The sequence below is a fragment of the Cryptomeria japonica genome, chromosome 10 (genome assembly GCF_030272615.1).
Source record: "Cryptomeria japonica chromosome 10, Sugi_1.0, whole genome shotgun sequence".
In the NCBI taxonomy this organism is placed as follows: domain Eukaryota; kingdom Viridiplantae; phylum Streptophyta; class Pinopsida; order Cupressales; family Cupressaceae; genus Cryptomeria; species Cryptomeria japonica.
This window is the reverse complement of record NC_081414.1, coordinates 608,264,217-608,285,268: the sequence shown is the minus strand read 5'-3', so window position 1 is coordinate 608,285,268 and position 21,052 is coordinate 608,264,217.

Sequence of the window (21,052 nt, the reverse complement as noted above, 5' to 3'; positions counted from 1 at the left end):
TTGGGGATATGAGGGACATAATGACCCAGGTTAGACCTTGGAATTTGATTGGACAAGGATGGGATACCAACACTAATGTATTGATATGAATAATGGGGAGGTTGTGAAGTGTTTGAAGGTTGTGACCGACGAATGGTGCTAGCCAAGGGAAAGCTAGTATTAATGTAATTGGCAGAATTGTAAGGGGTATGGATGACCTTAGAGGATTATAAATGGTTGGAGGAATAGAAATCAGAGGTAAGGTGGTTGTAGGTGCTGATGTTGGGGGTTGAGGCTGGAGAATTTGATCAAGAATGGAATTGTTTATGAGGTCACCTTCTGGTAGTTTGTCAAGGATAGATTTATCAAAACCATGGGGCAAGTGTGCCCCTTGTTGGCAATTTGGAGGAATTGATTATGTGTTGCATTAATGTTTGTCATTGATGTCAATACTAGCTTCTTTGGTTGTCTACCAGATTCTGATAGAGCGGTTGGACTTTGATGATGATCAGGAGATTTATCTCCAGTATATTCCAATTGGTGGAATTGGTTTGGTTCATTCATTCATGGTATTCAGATGCGTGTCACATTCAGTTGGTTTGAGATTTGGTGATCCGGAAGCTATCATATGTTCTAGTAAGCCTTTTGGTTACTAATAAGGGTTCTACTGATAGAGCTTCATTGAATATCTTATAATGGATTCAATAAGTGGTGTTGGTGCAACTTCTAGAAGGTTTTTAGGATGCAGATGGTTATTGTGTTCATGTTCCAGTCGATTGGTGGTATTTCATTTGGCTTATGGCAACCTATTTTAGGTCCGATCTTATTCTGATAGGTTATGGACCGGTTTATGTAACGCGTTGGTGGATGCTCCCGATGCATTATCGGTTTGATTTATTGTTTGGCTAATGTTGTTTCAATCTTAGGCCGACTTGGATTATCATTGGTTTGTGGGTTTATGTAATGGATTTATTGTATTATCTTTTAGGTGGTCGACCTAATTATTTGGGTCCCAAGTTGGTATAAATATGATTTAAGATCTCTTTGTAGATTCTGATATCATTGAGGTTATGGGATTATCGGTGTGCAAATAAAGATATAATCATATGTAGAGGTTTGGTCGATCATAGGTGATCAAAGTGGGTTTGTATAAGAGGTTTAAGACTTTTGTCATTGATCTTAACCAAAACTATACTCAATAATAGGAGATGCTATTATTGCAGTTCATTCTTATTTCTGGATTGTAGTCTAGATTTATTTTGTAGTCAATGAGGCTCCTTTTGTGATGAGAAGATTACACTAGGTTGTTGGCCTTCTTGCATGTGTAGGGCCCTTATTGTAATCACATGTACTTACTGTAGAAGTATTATCTGACTGTGGGTAGGCTTCCCACTATGGTTTTTCCTTTTACCAGGTTTTCCACATACAAATATTGGTGTTATGTGTTGTGGATGCATGGTAATTGGTTTATGATTTATTTTTGTGCTTAATTAATATATCTTCTATTCCGGTATTTGGTTTATGCATCCCGGTAAAAGGTTTTGTGTGCTTAAAGTTTCATAATCTGTTAACAATTTATTCACCCCCCCTCTCAGTTTCTCACCAGTTATCCTAACACCCCTTGTGTGATCAATTGAGCCACAAGTCCATTAGAGTCATGTTTGAAAAATATTTCCATCATGTCTTGGTTATAGGGGTCATTGATGAAGGATTGGACACGTGGAGAAAGATTAGGTTGATAACAATTTTCTCTTCTTCCTTTTGCTGAGGATCTTGGTTGAAAGAGTCTCTAGTTTTGGGAATATTGTTGTTGCCTTTAGCGGCCATCTTCACTTTTTGTGAATGAGTCAAGACCATACACAGGTAAGCTTAAAGATGACAAAAGATGAAATAGGAATTTAGAAATGATATGAAGTTGAACATGAAAAATACTGAGAGGACTTAGGAAGATTGATTTTGATTTCATTTGGATTGGATTAGAAAATTGATTGAACTTATTTGGATGGTCTTTGGATTAGGATAAGATTTATTTAAATAGGAAAAACACCTCAACCCTTGGATTAGGGCCTAAGAAAGGGATTGATTATGTAGACCACAAAAAAGTTGACAACCAAGCTAGGTGAAATTTAGACCTTTGGATTAAGCACAAATGATTAAACCTTCTTTTTCTTAGGATAGACTTGTGTTCCTAAGAAAAATAGGTAAAAGGATATGGGTTTTGATCAACCCAAGTTGATTAAGAAAATTTACTTGGGAGAGATTCTTTCCCAAGCACAAAAGCCAAATGATAATTGATTAAGGATAAAGGTCTAACTTATAGTTTCACAAAGTGTGAACCTTAGGATGGGGTTGATTGATTGATTGAATGATTTGATATGATTTGAGTGAGATTAATTGAAATTGATTGATTAGTGTGTTAAGTCCTTAGAAATTGAAGGTGGGAATGATTTATGAAAGCAAGAGATGACAATGATTATGGGAGAAAAAGAGAGAATAACTGAAAAAAGGAAATATGATGAAGTGTAAGGTCACCCTGAGTGGACAAAGACTCAATAATTGATTTGCAAGGAAGGAAAATTGGATAAAGGGATAAAACCACTCCTATTGATTGATTGGGATAGATTAGATACTTGGTGGAAAGAATGAGTTCTCAAAGCTTCCTCATCAAACTCATTGTTTTAACCATGAAGATAATCATGGAAATGATGCAAGAAGGTCCTATGTTTCAATAAGAGTTTTTGGTTAATGTATAAAAAATTTCTACGCTTGAGAATTTTCTTATAACTGGGTTTCTTCTTCTTGACTTAGGGGTATGTGGACTTTTTTGGATGCTTGAGGGACTTAACATTATGGTGCATGAATGGAACTTACTAGAAATTTTAGCAAGGAGGAGATGCTAAAGCAGGGCAAAGATGCTGAAATAGTGGAGGTGGCGGCACCAAAAGACAGTGTGACTTGTTTAAAGTGAAAATTTTGATGGGATTTGGTAAAATTCAGTCAATTTTGGAAAAATGTTTGATTTTGTCTACTCTTGGAAAGAAAATATCAAACACATAAGACACATTGCCCAAGGTTTCAATGCTTAAGAGAAACATGAATGTGATTGGCACCTAGGTTAGCCCAAGATTACAAAAATAAATGAAGACACACCAAACATACAACCCATGATCAAAAAGGTGTTGGAATTATTATCACTGATCTCAAAAGGATGTCAAATAGTTGTAGAGAAGATGGTAGATGTCAAAGGTTGTCCAAAGGTTGCAGGTCACTGAGAAGCAGATAGCATTCCCTCATCATGTTATACTGCAAGAGTTTCGACCAGATTCATTATCATGGTTTCGACCAATTCCATTATCTTCACATGTCGATCATGTCGGAAACAGTCATTGAGTTGATTTACATGTGGCAACAATTATTTGGCTCATGTGTGTGTTCCATGTTGTGTACATGAGAAAGGAGGAGACCATGCATGATAACTTATGTTCGATGAACAAGGTGGTCCCTCTTATCTCGTGGTGTGGAAAAGGTCATGTGCTTGTCGCGCGGGATAACACTTGTGAGGTACAGATGATGTTTTTTCTTATCCTGTAGTATGTAGGACAAGTGTTAAATACCCTGCGAGATAACACTTAAGTGGAGAGAACAATGTTATATCTTATCTCATGTTATCCAAATGTGACTTGCTGAACAAAGTGGTCCTTCTTACCATGCGTTGTCAAAAGTGATCAACGATGATTTCCCAGGATAAGAAAGTCAAAAGACCTGTCAAAGAAAAGAGATATTCTCTCTTATCCCACGGTGCCAAACATGACTAACAAAAGTAACATGGGGTAAGAAACTAAAGGGAAGATTGCAGATTCCCTTATCCCACATGGGCTAAGATGCACACAAAATGTTGCATGTGATAACAAGTGAAAGCATGCCATGAAGAAATTCTTATCCCGCATGAGACAAATGGTTATGTGGTGGTCCCATGGGAAAAGAAAAAGTGAAGGGTACTAAGGAAAAACCCTTATCCTATGATGGTTTACAACAACAGGAAAATTCTTGCAGGATAAGAGTAAAGGAAAAAGAAAGGTTTCCTTATCCCGCACATCTCCGCGGGGATAAGGAAAGGGCCACAAGATAAGTAGATGCTTGTCAAGGGAAGAAAAAGATTATCCCGCATGGTCTTCAGACATCAAAGGAGAAATGAAACACAAGGAACATGAGACAAGGAAAAATATTTTGTAGCATGAAGAAAGGTTATCCGCGAGGTGAAACATGGTAAAGGAATATAGCACAAGATAAGGACAATTGAAGACAAAAGGGAAAAATCTTATCCCGCCTGGGTTAAGAGACCTTGCTAATGTGGTGCGGGATAACAAAGAAAGAGGAAGGATTATTGATAATAACAAAAGATTATCCCATGTGGGTAGAACATGCATGAATTTCAATGGATTTGAGCAGCTCAATAGTCCACCTGGGCATTGACCAAGTTTGACCCAACAACGTGGCATGTAAGGAGAAAATCAGAGGATACTTGTCAAAAAGATGAAAGGGTATTTTGCCGATAGAATTGAATACTGTGATCAACTTTGTGGCCATGACTAAAAGCCACTAGTCTTTGAGGTCCATATGGTGGTTGACTATGGTTGATCAGGTGACTTGGAGGTTGATTTGATGACACTTGTGCATGGTGATTATTACAGAGTCTTACGTGGCTAATAACCGACCTTGTCCATATGATCTGGAGGAAGAATATGAAGACATGTGCCTCCTTGGTGGACAGAACAAGTCCGATTTGTAGAGTTAGTGAATCTGATGGAGGTAGTTGTCCATCTTTTCTGGGTAGGTCGACAGAGGATGAAGAATGGATTAATGACAGACCGGGTGGAGATTTTTGCAGGGCTTGAGGTGATCGCCAGTGGAAGAATCAAACCTATGGGGCAGATTTAGCTTGCTAAAAATAGCAACCTAGTATAGAGAACATCCAAGAAACAAAGAAGAGTCATTTATTGTAGGTGGTCAATTCAAGTAAAAATCTAATCTGTAGATCTTAAATAGACATAAGGATTTATTTTTATATGCAAATTTGGAGGGAAAAACATTCTCTGATACAAAGTGGATTGAGCAGAGCAGTAAAAGCAATTGGAATAAGGTAGTTGGTTTCTTAAGACAAAGATAGAGGTGGAAATAAAGATATTTCCACAAGTCGATAAAAGTATGGTGTGAAGTGCTGAAGAAAGTAGTATTTCTAAATAGAGTGGACATAGTATAATTTTCAGAAACAGAGAAAAGAAAAAGATCATCCTTTGAGACATACAAAGTAGAAGAGGAGAAGAAGTAGTAGAGATAAGAGTTAGAGAGCAACAAAGATCAGTAATCAGAGTGTAGAAGGGCCAAGACAACTAGAGGCAACAAGAAGTTGAGTAGGGACATAAAGAGTAGCAGGAGGAAAATAGAGCAGAGAAAGGTGCAGAGAGTAGAGAGAAGAAAGACAAAAAAGAAACCAATTAGGTGCTACAAAACTTCATTTGTAGTAAGGTACCTAATTTTTAAATTCAATTTATATTCATTGTAATCTCTGAGTGGGTGCTCAGAGCGAGGGTAGGTGTTCCTTGAGTAGAAGCTCTAAATTGTTAGGGGGTTGATGCTCCTTGAGTTGGTGCTCAAAATTTCAAGGGGTGGTGCCCATAAAACTCTATTGTAATCTATTATTAATTCTAAGGATGGATTAGAGTAGTAGACTCCAACAACTATTCTCACTAAGGTTTTTCCCACAATGGGTTTTTCTTGTATATCTAGTGTTATGTGATGTTCTCTTGTGTGTGTGTGTGTTTATGTTTGCATTACATCTTAAAATCTACACAGTAAACTTAAAGTTTTTGAAATACACTGATTCAATCCCCCTCTCAATGTCCATTTGTGTTCTTCAATTGGTATCAAATCCTAGGTTCCCATATAGTAAAAGCTTTCTCTAGCTTGGGTAGATTTTGGTTAAGTGGACACAATGGCTAGGAATGAATCAAAGTACCTCTATTTGATGGCACCAACCATACTTTATGGAGTAGAAGAATGGAAACCTACATGTTGTGGTTAAGTGGACACAATGGCTAGGAATGAATCCTCATCCTCTAAAGTACCTCTGTTTGATGGCACCAACCATGCTTTATGGAGTAGAAGAATGGAAACCTACATGTCTTCCCTAGGATTTGATGTTTGGATGTCAGTAAAAAATGGTTATACAGTCCCTTAAGTTCCTCCTACCGACCCTGATGCTAAAAGAGAATATGAGAACAATGCCAAAGCTAAGAATGCAATCTTAAGTGGTATGTCTGATACAAAGTTCATCAAAGTCATGCATTGCACGTCAACAAAAGAAACTTGGGACAAGATAGAAAATATATATGAAGGAGATACCAAAGTGAAAGAAGCCAAACTACAAAATCTAAGAGCTCAATTTGAAAAATTGAAAATGAAAGAAGAGGAGAAGATAGCCGACTATCTACAAAGAGTGGATGAGACTGTGAGTTCTATAAGAGGTCTTGGAGGGGATGTAAAAGATGAAGTTTCTGTCAAGAAGTTTGAGATCATTAACCTCAAAGTATGACACAAAGGTATCTGCTATTGAGGAAGCTAAAGACTCAAAGACATTCTCTATGGATGAATTGTTTGGCTCCTTATCAACTTATGAAATGAGAACATTAGGAGAAGAAATGTCAAAGAGAGAGGCAACCTTTAATACTACCAAAAAGGATAAGGAAGAATCTGCTCATGATGAAGTTGAAGAAGACTCAGACACTATTGTAGCTAACTTTGTGAGTAAACTCAAAAAGGGATTAGACAAGTACAAAGGTAATTTGTCTTTCAAGTGCTTTAACTGTGGTAAAATAGGACATTTTGCTTCCAAGTGTCCCTATGGTGAGAAAGATGCAGATGAGAAATGAAACAATAGACCTTTTGGCAAAGAAAACTTGATGAAATGCTACAAACCAAGGAGAAAAAGTTTTAGGAAAAAGAACAATCTTTACACCTTTGAAGATGATGCCACATATGAAGAGAGTGTCTCTGATGATAATTGTAGTGAAGAAGAAAGAGAGATTAATATCTTTATGGCACAAGGAGTACTAAAGATGTTCAAGGGGCCAGTGATGAAGAGGAAGAAGTTGAAGCCATAGTTGACCTAGAAGGTGAACTTATAAGTGCTCTGGAAGAACTGAGAAAAGTAAGAAAAGGTTTCAAGAAGTTCAAGTATGTTGCTGCTGAAGAACAAAAGCAATTAAACAAATCTCTTGAGGAGTCAAAGACAATAATTTCTAATTTGAAAATCCAGTTGGAAGAGTAAAAGATAATGTGTGAAGTGACAAAATTAGATCTAGAAGCCAAGGAGAAAGAACATCAAAAGTTGGAAGAAGAGATTGTGAGTCTTAGAAAAGAACTTGAAAAGTGAAAAGATGAACTCAAACTGAGAATCAAGTATGAGGGCAACACTGATGGACTAGAAAAAATGATGAACAAGAAAAGAACTCAAAGGATACAAAAGGTGTTGGATTTGATGTTGTTTAATTCTCTTCTAGTAAATATTCATCAAATAATAAAATACATTTTGTCTCTTCAAGTAAGAATTGAGGTGAACAGACCTTCACTATCAGGAAGCTCACTGAAAAAGAAAACATATGTTGCTGCTACAAGAAATCAATCAAGGAACTTGTTGTTGGAATTTCGATGATGTTTTGATTGTTATTGATGGACACACACTTTCTTGATGATGGACACACACTTTCTTGATGTATAAGTTATGACTCAACCGGTAATTGTTCCAACCAATATTGTGTATTATTGAATGTATAGTCTTTAGACTATCAGTATTTTGCAGAAGATGTTTACTGGTCACAGATTGACTGAAGAGATCAAGTGGTATAGAGACCTCAAGCGGTTCGAGGATCACAAGCGGTACAAAGGACCTAAGTGATAGTTAACTTTTGATCAGAACACTATGTTCTACCAGTCTTCATTTTTGTCAAATAGGTAATCGGTATATTGTATTAATCGGTATCACTCTGTGATGAGTTACCAACTGGTATTTCTGTAATGTGTGATGAGTTATCATCCACCAACACTTTGGCGGTGATTTTGTGTCATGTTACCAAATGTGTCTAGATGCACTGAACATAGGAACTTGTAGTCTAATCCTATTGGACCGACTTGAAATCAACTTCCTTTGTAAGGGCATCATGTCTAGGGTTTTCATGTATGATGTATGAGAGATATGTGATAGAAGGGGTTATGTGCGATCATTGTAGATAAGATTAGGTCTATGTGAAGAGATAGAGTGTGGCGATATTGAAGACTTAAGTAATGCTGAAATACATTAACAATGAGCTATCAAGGATCTAATTAAGCAGACTGTGCTATTAGCTAGATCACTCACTTGTTGATTACTCACATCTTTGACAAGTCTGAAACCCTTAACCGGGTAGGCCCATCAAAGCCTTTGTAAATCCTCTAACAAGGTGGTTCACAACTATGGATCTGAAATCCTTTAACAAGGTAGTCTTTAATAGGACTTATCTCCTAACAGAGATCTAGATTCCTAACATGATTTGTTCTAGTGAAGAACATTATATGACCTTAACCTGTCTGGTTTCTATTCTGCAAATAGTTACTTGTGAGTTTCTGCTCACCATGGTTTTTCCCATTTGGGTTTCCATGTCAAATATCTTGTGTTATGGTGATTGTGCTCTTATGGGTGAATGCTTTGTTTTCTATTTGGTTTGCATTTATCTTAATCGGTTTTTTAGTGTATCTTCTATATCGGTTATCTGCTAAACTATTTAGAAGTTTGGTTATAGTATTTTTTGGTATACTAATTCACCCCCCTCTTAGTATTCATCAATTGGTATCAGAGCCAACCTTTCTATAAGTTTAACCACTTGGAAGGAGATATGGGGGAATATAGTGTGAGGGAACTTACTCATCGTGTCACTTAGACTGAGAGAGCCTATGATCAAATCAAAGTCAAGTATAAAGCCTCTTTGGCCAAAAGAAGAGAGCATGCTGAGAAACTGATGGAACTTACTGAAAATAGCTCTTTGGATGAAGCAGACATGGATTCCCTAGTTGAAGAAGTTGAAAAACTGAATGAATCTAAAGCCAATCTGAGAAAAGAGTTGGAAGGACTGACTATCAGAATGTGTCAAGAGCTTGAGAACAAAAGGAAAGTTGAAGATCTGGTAAAAGACAAAGATCATGAGATCTCCAAGCTGAAGCAAGAAATCAGTACCCTTACCGCTCATCTCCAAGAGAGTAAAGTGGAAAAAGAAGAAATGCAAGGTGAACAAAACATGGCTATTTCTGAGAATGCAACCTTGATGGAATCCAATGCTGCTATCTCCAAGGAACTTACTGAGTCAAAGGAGATACTTGCCAAATTCAATAAGAGTACTATTAAGCTAGAATAAAAGTTGGAATAGGCAAAGCCAATAAAGAATACCACTGGACTTGGTTTCTCTGGGTGTGAGGAAGGTGAGACCTCTGGAACAAAAAATGAAGCATCAAAGAAGCAACTGACATCCAAGGATAAAGGTAAGCAAAAATTTAAACCTATTTGCTTTATTTGTCTCAAAGAAGGACATATTGCTAATGTGTGTAGAAGCAAGGCCTACAACAATTTTCCTTATTTTCTAAGCAATAAGCCTAGATCCAATAAATTCAATGGAATCTGTTATGCATGCAACAAGTTTGGACATAGAGCATTTGAATGCAGGTCTGTTTTACACAACACTAGGAGACATCCTCCAAGGACTCAAGAAGTTATCTCGGAACCTTTTGTGAACCAGAATCCCAACCGATACAATACCTATGACCATCAGTCAGGTGGTTATCAAGCATCAACTAGTTGGAGAGCAACTTGTTTGATTTGTCATGGTAGCGGTCACACTACTGCAACATGCAAAAGGAAGAATGGAAGTATGAATAATGGACCATGGAGAACACCTGGAATAGTATGCTATCATTGCAACAAACTGAGACACACTGCCAGAACTTGTAGATTGAGAAAGAACCTATCGGATGATATACCGATCACTCCAGAAGGGAAGATTGATGTTGAAACCGTTCAAGTGGAAATGAATAAAACTTGGAAAAAGAAATCAGAGGAAGGATTACAAGATGAACCGGTTTTTGCACCTAGTGTGGAAGTCCCTGAACTAGTAAACTGAGCTTCAAAAAAGCTTAGGAGGAACATAGCGATGAAATGTTTCAAACCCCCAATTTATATCGGTAAAGACCCTAACTGGTATATGTTACCTGTCAATCGACAAAAGATTTGAAGTGGTAAAAGGAAAAATTAGGGTTTATTCCCTAACAGTGATGCATTTATTATGGTAGGTGAGAAGTTGTTTAAAAGGGATTTTCATCATCATTATCACTTATCAGTTTTTGAGAGAAGAATTTTCAAGAGTAGAGCGACAAAGAGTGATTCGCCTAGCGATTCAAAGTGAATTCAAAATCTTGTAGAGGAATCTAGCGATCTTTTTCAATCTATCAGTGAAGAACACTAAGCGGTAATCCAGCAACCGAAGTGGTGTATTGTGGGAGACATTTGCAAAACCCTAAATTTCAGATTGTGAAGGTATTTATCAAATTTCTTTCTTATCATGGCTTCTGCATCACACTCTAGTTCTAGTGCACCTGTAGATTCAGCTGAATTTCTTCAAAAGAAAGAAAAATACAACGCCCTATCTCAAATACCTGCCGAAGCTATTATTGAGGAAGATATTTTAGGGTATATTGACTGTAAATTGGAAGACCTAGGATCCCTAGTGACTCATTCCCAGCTAAGTCTGTTCTATGGGGATTATAAGGAGATCAAACCTGAGTACAGTTTCCTTGAGAAGATGAAATTGCATAATACGGTATACTTTTTGGAAGAGTTCACAGAAGAACATATCTGCATCATTCTCAACAGAGTAAATGGTGATAAAATGTATCTTGAGCAGACACATGACATCACACTAGAAGCAATTCATGTCATCATCGGTTTCTGTTATACTGGAGAGGTTCCAGCTCTAAGGAAGGTCACCAAAACTGAAATGACAAAGCTCTCTAGTTCTATGAGTGACCAACAAGTGATGACCGTCAACACCATCAAAGATGATCTGGTGAAATATGCTTGCATGGTGATTGGTTACCAGATATTCTATGCCAGCAGAATGAATTCTATCCTTACTGCTGTGGTGAATGTCACTTACAGAATGATCAAAGAAGACACTACATTCGACCTATGTACCTATCTACATGAGCAATTGCTATTGAACCAGAATTCCATCAAATAGGACAATTCTCTAAGGTTCAAGTTTGGACAACTTTTGGTCGGTTTATTCTTCTACTTTCAAGGTTATTTCCCTAGAGTAGGTGATGTGCAGTGGTCTGCTGACCTACCGGTTTCTAGGCAAATCAACGAAAGTCTACAAGTAGTGGGAACTGGATAACCTGAGGTTATTAACAAATATTTCAATGAATTCAAGTAGAAAATGAACTAGAGAATGAGGATATCTGATGATATTGTGAAGGAATATAAAGATGACATCTGCTTCACAATAAAGGTAGATGAGTGCATAATGGAAGCAGTGAAACCCAGAAAGGAAGAAGTTGAACCTATGGGTTATGAAGTGGTGAATGACCTATTGATCGGGTATGCCTCTACCCTACTTGCCTCACCATTGGATGTTAATAAAAAGAGAACCGATACCTACTTGGAGAGGGTCACACCGGTTGAAGAACCAAAATAAAAGAAGGACAAAGCAGTACCATCGGTATCTGCAGTGGTTACCTTTGCTAGTCCGAAAGTGACCAAGTGGTCACCAGCTAAGAAGAAACCTGAGGTTATTCCTGCAAAAGTCTTTGAGAGGAAGTGGAAAACCAAAACCAGCTCACCGAAATGAGAGGACAGTGAACCATAAATTCAACCAAAGAAGACAAGGCAATCAAGCAAGAAGGAAAAATCTGTTGGTAATGTTCCTGCAACTTTAGCACTGGTAAATATAGATATTTCCTCTTATAAGCCAATGACACATTGTCAAAAGACTATAAAGAATATTAAGAGGAAAGTGCTTGATGATTTAAAGGAGTATTTTGATGATTTTACTGATAGTGAGAAAGAAGAAATATAATAGGAAATCATTAAATATTTGTGTGTTAATGACTGGTCGCCATCTAAAATTAGGTCAGTTACAACAGATTATTTGTACAATTCTTTAGATAATAAATGGCGCATTGCCATTGAGAAAGAATAGGAGATCAGGGAGAAAATTTTTGCACAATATTTTCCTGATGCTTCAAATTCAGAATTATTTGAGATAATGGATAAGAACAAATGCCTCTTCTTCATGAGAAGGAGAAGACTCAGACTACTAGAAGGTAGAGCATCTGAAGTGGAAAAGGACACACATTTACATGCTAAAGCTACTGTTAGGTTACACCAAGTATCTGAAGCCAATATGAAGGTTGAACAAGAACCTGACCGATCATCAGGCAAACCGAATGAGGCATTTGACAGTGAAGGTGAAAGAGTGACATAACAACCTATTGATGTTGATGTCACTCTGGACAAAGCAGAGAAAGAGAAATAGGATAAAGAAAAAGTAGAGAAAGAAAAATAGGACAAGGAAAAAGATGAAAAAGAAGAACAAATGAAGAAAAAGCAAGAAGAAAAAGTAAGGCAGGAAGAAAACAAGAGAAAAGAGGAAGAGAAACAGAAAGAAGAAGAGAAGAGGAAAGAAGAAGAGAAAAGGAAAGAAGAGGAGAAAAGGAAAGAAGAGGAGAAGAGGAAAGAAGAGGAGAAAGGGAAAGAAGAGGAGAAGAGAAAAGAAGAGGAGAAGAGGAAAGAAGAGGAGAAAAAGAAGGAGGACGAGAAGAAAAAGCAGGAAGAGGACAAGAAGAAAGAAGAAATGGAGAAGAAGAAAGAGGAGCAAAAGAAGAAAGAAGAGGATAAGAAAAAAATAGAAGAGGAGAAGGAAGCAAAGAAGAAAAAACAAGCAGAGACTCCTAAGGAAACTGGTGATCAAACCAAATAGGTTGATATCACTAGTCCTATTGATCTTCAATCTGCAAATGAGTCTGAGCTACTTCAAAGCATAAAACTTGCACAAGAGAGACTGGAAGCATTGCGAAGGAAAATAGAATAGGATGTCATTCAAACTATGGTTGACACCCTTACCAGTTTGATTCCTAGTACTAACCTCCGTAGTATCGATTCCTCTCCATCCAAGCTTAAACTTCTTTGTACCGTAGTGGAGGACCAGGTACAATGCTTGGAAGATGTTGTTGTAGCCACTACGAAGAAGAATCATGAAAAGGCACTCAACACTGCCTTAGTCAAGAAACTGAATGAACTCTGGTCACAACTACTCAAACAATAGAATGATATCAGTGTTGCTATGGGTGAAGGTAAATTACTGTTAAGTAAAATCTGCCAACCCCATCTATTTTGTGACGATGTGCTTAAATAGAAAGCTAAAATCCAATCAGAGTTAAAGGCTTATATCAGACAGCCAAGATGGCTTGCATGTTGATCCTAAAGGAAAAGATAAGTTTGATGATGGAGGCTTCACCAAGGTCAAGGACACAAGAATAACAAACTATGCTGCTCCAAGGAGACAAATGAGAAACAACTTCAACAATGAGTGGTATGTACCTTAGTTCCATGACTACTACTATAAATGTAATACTTATGGTCATAGAATTTCTAATTGTAAGCTTATGCATAGGTCTTCTCCTAGTTTTGAAAGTAGAAATCAATTTGTTTTTCTTAGGAATATGAATGTTATTTTTTTTCATTGTAATGAGTATGGTCATAGGAGTTATGAATGTAGGATAATTGTATCTTAGCCCTACAATAGTTTTTTAAATTCATCATTCAATGTAAATGTAAAATGCTATCATTGTCAAAACTTGGGTCACTTGCAAAACATTGCAAACTTAGGACATCTAAGAAAAAGAAAACAGCGTCAACACCTGAACCTAATGCAAAATTGGAATAGAATGAAACAACAGAAAAGAAGAAAGAAACTAAACAAGTCTGGGCAGAAAAGGATAAAGAGAAGATTGAGTCAAGTTTGATTGTTCAAACTGCCCTACATGCTGAAAGGAAAAAATCATGGGTAGTTGACAGTGGGTGTTCCAGCCACATGACTAGTGATAAGAAAAAAGTTATTAAGTTTGAAGATTGGAATGGTGGCTCAGTGAGGTTTGGAGACAACTCTTCAATCAAGATAAAAGGAAAGGGCACACTGAACATTGATGGCAAGCTGAAATATCATGATGTATATTATGTGGAAGGTCCAAAACATAATCTATTAAGTGTGAGTCAAATGTGTGACAAGGGATATAGATTTACTTTTGACTCCAAAGGATTTGAGATAAGAAAGGAAAGCAATGGACAACTTGTTGTTGAAGGTAAAATGATAGATGGCAATATATATAATCTTAAGGAATTCTTTGAGTCTTAATGTATGTTGGGACATGTTGATGAGAGCTAGCTATGGCATATAAGACTAGGCCACATCAATTTTGATAACCTTGTCATGATAAGAAAGAAAGGGTATGTAAGACACATACCTCAAATTATTAAGCCAACAAGCACCTTTTGTGATGAGTGTCAAAGAGGAAAATAAACTAAAGTGAGCTTCAAGATAAAAGACTATTCTACCACATGTTAGGACCCAAAGGAAGCCGAGAGGGGGGGGGGTGTGAATCAGTTGTCAATTAATTTCAACCCAAATATAACTTAATCAAACTTGATACTTAATACTAGTAAACTAAACTTAATTCTGGTTGATAGATTAGCAGTTCATATTGATACTGGTGAAACTTAATGCATAAAATAGAAAGAGAAACAACATCCACAACACATAACACAGATATTTGTACGTGGAAACCCTATAAGGGGAAAAAACATGGTGGGAAAATTTACCCACAATCAGATGATACTACTATAGATAGTATGTGTATACAAATGGGATCTGCACATGTAGAAAGGCCAACCACCTAGAGCTCACTACTCAATGACAAAATAGGAGTACAATTGGATGGTTAAATCCAATGATAATGTACTACTCAAAGTAGCATCTCCAATGTTGGATTCAGTACTGGTTAAGCTCTGATAATCACCTTCAAAACTTCCTTGAACCTTCTCTATGGTCTGCTCCTATGATCTTCAATATTCACACATATCATGTTACAAAACCTTATACCATATACCGTTATCTTTCTTCTACCTATTACATCATCTCACAAATGAGATCTTACATATATACCAAAACCTAAGACCAAATGTGTAGGTCGGCTAACTAAGAATATTACAATTAAACCTATTAAAAATAAGTCAAGATGCGATGCATCATGTCATCTCAATACATTTGCAACAATATCCAATTAATTAAATCATCTCCATAACGTGTCGTGCTGATCTGGAATAGATAATGCATGCCGGTCCATAACCTAGACCAATTTGCCGGTAACAACAAATATGTCAACTCGATTAGACCAATAACCAAAATACCAAAATGAAGTATGCAAACCATGTCTTCGACATAACCAATTGATCTTTAGATGATAACAAGTCATCTTCAGTGTCAGTGTACAATATAACCTGCTGGTGAGTGATATATCGGTGACTGTACATAAATCACTGAACTTGTCGGTGAACATAATGTGCCGATTCAACATAACCAAAGATCTCGAGAAGATAAGTATTGACATCAATGACAAAAAAAATGCAACACATCCAAAATACCAACAATCTCCCCCTTTGGCATTGATGGAAACACAAGATGGAAAAACATCTAAGTGGCAAATGAAAATGCCAAAAATCAAAGACCAACAATCTCCAGAAATCAAAATAAATGCAAAGAGTATATATCTCTAACCCAATGAATAATATCTACCCATACGATAATGTTTTTCCATAGATATCTCTCCCCCTTTGACATCAAATGCCAAAGCAATACAAATACCATAACATACAACCAACTGATAGAACCAATTGCAATAACAAATTGTTATAACCAACTACTCCCCCTGAGAAGTAGCTCTCCTCCATCAAAGCTGGAAAAAAAGGTTTCTCTATTAATTCTGTCAGATTGATGCCAATCATCAATTATCTAAGTCTCTACCGATGAGGGTATTACCCCAAGCTTCTCTCTGAGATATTCAAAATTTTCCTTAGGCAAATTCTTAGTAAAGATATCTGCAATCTACTCTTTAGTATTCACATAAACCAATCTCACTTCTTTTGCGTCAACATTCTCTTTTAGAAAATTATATTTGATAGAAACATATTTAGTCATAGAGTGAAATACCAGATTCTTTGATATATCAATTGATGTTGAATTATCACAATAAATGATTATAGGTTCTTTGCATTTTACCTTTATGTCCTTCAACATTTTCTTAATCCATAATACCTTAGTACAATTAGTTGTTGTTGCAACATATTCTGATTCTGCTGTTGATAATGATGTACAACTCTATTTCTTGCTTAACCATGAAATCAATCTGCTACCAAGAAAGAATGCCCCGCTGGTGGTGCTCTTTTTGTCATCTACATCTCCTGCCCAATTTGCATCGGTGTATGCACATAAATCAAAATTTTCATCTTTAGGATACCATAAACAAAGATTTGTTGTGCCTTGTAGATACCGGAAAATCCTTTTCACTATTGATTCATGATTTTCTTTAGGATTACTCTGAAATCTTGAAACAATACATACTGTATTCATTATATCAGGTCTTGTTTGTGTCAAATACAGTAAACCTCCAATCATAGATTTATATCTTGTCGGATTAATAGGAGTTGAATCATCCTTCAATGTCAATTTATCAATTGTAGTCATAGGATTACTTACCAGTTTGGAATTTTCCATACCAAATTTCTTCAATAGTTCCTTCAAGTACTTTGTTTGACATATAAATATACCTTTATCAGTCTGTGAAATCTGCAATCCTAAAAATAATTTTATCTCCCCAATCATAGACATTTCAAATTCTTCCTACATCTTATTAGCAAAGTCTTTACATAATCCATCTTCTTCTCCAAAAATGATATCATCAACAAAAAATTCAATAACCAAGATGTCGTCATTAGTCACTTTTAAATATAAGTTGCTGTCAGCATTACCTTTAGTGTAACCAAGCTTCAAAAGATATTTGTCCAATCTAGCATACCAAGCTCTAGGAGCTTGCTTCAATCCATACAAAGCTTTCCTTAATCTGAAAACCATATCTTTATCATTTGTCAATGAAAATCCATCAAGCTGTTCAATGTAAACTTCCTCTTCAAGATCACCATTTAGAAATGCACATTTTACATCCATCTGATATACTTTATAGTTCTTGTGAGCTGCAAATGCAAGAAATAATCTGACTGCCTCAATTCTAGCCACTGGTGCAAAGGTTTCATTGTAATCAATTCCTTCTTTCTATGAATATCCTTTAAACACTAATCTTGTTTTATTCCTGATTACCTTACCATCTTCATTAATTTTATTTCTGAATACCCATTTACTTCCAATTACATTTTTGTCTTTAGGCTAGGGAACCAATGTCCATGTATTGTTCTTTTCAATTTGTTGTAATTCATCTTCCATAGCTTTAATCCAATGTTTATCTTCACATGCCTCAATAGCAGATGTTGGTCCAATTTGAAAAATTAAACATACCTCTTCATTTCCCAGTCTTCCTCTTGTCATAACACCTTGATACTTATTCCCAATTATCTGACTTTCAAAGTGATTCAGTCTTACATACTTGGGTGCGTTCACTTGCTGCTATTCTTTAGTCACTGTGGAATTCTCTGATGATGCCGGTGTGACTGGATCCACATTTTGTACCAATGCACTATGTATAGGTTCATTTATGATCATCTCAACTGTTGGTTCAGAATCCATAGATCTTGAATTTCCTCTAAATTTTTCATTTATCTTCACATTTGCACGCTCAATGATTTTCTGCAATCTTTTATTAAAACATCTATATGCCTTGCTCTTAGATGAATAGCCAAGAAATATTCCTTCATCACTTCTAGGATCAAATTTACCAATATACTCATCTCTCCTAATGTAACATGTGCTTCCAAATATTCTGAAATATTTAAGAGTAGGAGTATTACCAAGCCATAGTTCATAAGGGGTCTTACCAGTTTCACCATTGATGTGAACTCTATTAAAAGTGTAAACCACTGTATTCACTGCTTCTCTATAGTAAACATGAGGTAGATTTTCTTCTAATATCATGCTTCTAGCTGCATCCAGAATAGTTTTGATCTTCCTTTACACAACTCCATTTTGCTGAGGTGTCTGAGGTGCTGATAGTTGTCTTCTGATTCCATTCACTTCACAAAATGTATTAAACTCCTTAGATGTAAATTCACCTCCTTGATCTGATCTTAAAAACTTGATTTTCTTACCGGTTTCATTCTCTACCATTGGCTTGAATAATTTGAATTTCCCAAAAGCTTCTAATTTCTCCCCAAGAAAAGTAAACCAACACATTCTAGAATAATTATCAATGATTAGCATAAAGTATCTATCTCCTTGTAGACTTCTTGTTCTTTCCGGACCACACAAGTTAGTGTGGATTAAATCGAGAACATTATTGGATTTCTCAGAAATACTCTTAAAAGTTGTTCTAACTTGTTTTCCCATTTGACATTCCTTACATACCAGATTATGAGGTTTTACAATCTTAGGTAAATCTCTTACTGCCTTAGATGAACTGATCTTTATAATGCAATCAAAATTCACATGATAGTCTTTTATGCAATAACCAACTTTCATCGATATGTGTAATCAAGCATGTCTTTTCATTCTTATTCAAATGAAAGATATTACCTCTAGTTTGATTACCGGTTGCAATCTCCAAACTAGTTCTATTCATGATTTTGCATTTACCATTCTTGAACTGTAACTGAAATCCCTTTTCAACTAATTGACCAACACTCAAAAGATTATGCTTCAAACCTTCAACATAATAAATGTTGTCAGTATTGTGCTTACCATAAAAAGATATAGTGCCTTTTCCTTTGATAAAACAAGCTTTATCATCCCCACATCTTACTAGACCTCCATTGTATTCCTGAAAAGATAAGAATTTACTTTTATCACTAGTCATATGATGTGAACATCTGGAATCTATAATCCATTCATCCTCTTCTTCAATTTTAGCTTCCAGGGCCTACTCTACCAGTGGAACAATAGGTGCTGGTTGATATTCTTTTATTGCAACAAAAGCCCATCCATTGTCTGCCGGTTCGTCATCAGAATCATCAGTAACTCCTTCATCAACATAGTAACATGATTTGTCTCTATTCTTCTTAAATTTATATCTCTGATATTTAGGGTTAGGTTTATATGTCCTTCTAGCTTCTTCTCTCAATCTTACATGTCTATCAGGATATCTAGATGCCATATGACCAACTTTATTGTAGTTAAAACATATAAATGGTGCTTTACCTTCATACTTACTTCCAATGGGACCTTTAGGCATTTTCCTTGCAAATAGTGCTTCAAGTTCTTCCAATTCTTCATTTTCCTTTCTGATATCTTCAAGTTCTCTTGCATAAAGTGCTTTCTAATCAGATTTGTCAGATGATGATGATGATGCTACAAATGATGATGCTTTGAAGGCTAAATCTATTTTAATTGTAGCAACATGACCAAATTCCTCAAGCTCAAATGCTGAAAGCTTTCCAACCAAGGTATCTCTAGATACTAGTGTATTAGGCATTGTTCTCAACTCATTAATAGAATTTACTTTCATTTTGTATGCCGGTGGAAATTCTCTTAAAACTTTAGAAATAATTTCATCTTCACTAAAGGATCCTCCACAACATTGTATTCCCAAAACAATTTCATTAACCCTTTCCATAAAAGAAAAAATTCTTTCATCTTCTTCCATTTTCAGATTTTCATACTTGACCTGGAAGCATTCCAGTTTTGCAATTTTGACAGTGGTATCTCCTTCATTCAGTGTGTCCAATTTATCCCAAATAGCTTTAGTAGTATATCGGTCTGATAATCCCATGATTTGCTGATCTGACAAGGCGCTCAAGAGTGCTTCTCTTGCTTTGCAATCATTGTCATGATCCTTACCCAATGTTGGTGGGTTAGGTTGATTTAGTGTAGGACCAACATAGCCATTTTTTGTAACATCACATATGTCTCTTCCAATGAAATTCAAATGTGTTGCCATTCTGATCTTCCATATACCATAGTTAGTTCCATCAAGTTTCGAACTGCCCTTCATGAAAAAATTTGTTGCCATAGAATCTCCTCAAGCTATTAAACTTCTGCAAAAAGAGGACTTAGCTCTGATACCAATTGTTAGGACCCAGAGGCAACTAAGAGGGGGGGGGGGGTGGGTGAATCATTTATCAATTAATTTCAACCCAAATATAACTTAATCAAACTTGATACTTAATACCAGTATACCAAACTTAATGCCGGTTGACAGATTAGCAATTAATATTAATATTGGTGAAACTCAATGCATAAAACAGAAAGAGAAACAACATCCACAACACATAAAACAAATATTTGTACGTGGAAACCTTGTAAGGAGAAAAAGAACAATGGGAAACCTTACCCACAATCAGATGATACTACTGCAGATAGTATGTGTATACAAATGGGGTCTACACATGCAAAAAGGCCAAATGCCTAGAGCTCACTGCTCAATCACAAAATAGGAGTCACACTAACTACAATTGGATGGTTAAATCCAATGATAATGTACTGCTCAAAGTAGCATTTCCAATGTTGGATTCAGTACCAGTTAAGCTCTGATAATCACCTTCAAATCTTCTCTATGGTCTGCTCATATGATCTTCAATATTCACACATACCATGTTACAAAACCTTATAACATATATCGTTATCTTCCTTCTACCTACTACATCATCTCATAAATGAGATCTTACATATATACCAAAACCAAAGACCAAATGTGTAGGTCGGCTAACTAAGAATATTACAATTAAACCAAATACAAATAAGTCAAGCTACGATGCATCATGTCGACTCAATACATTTGC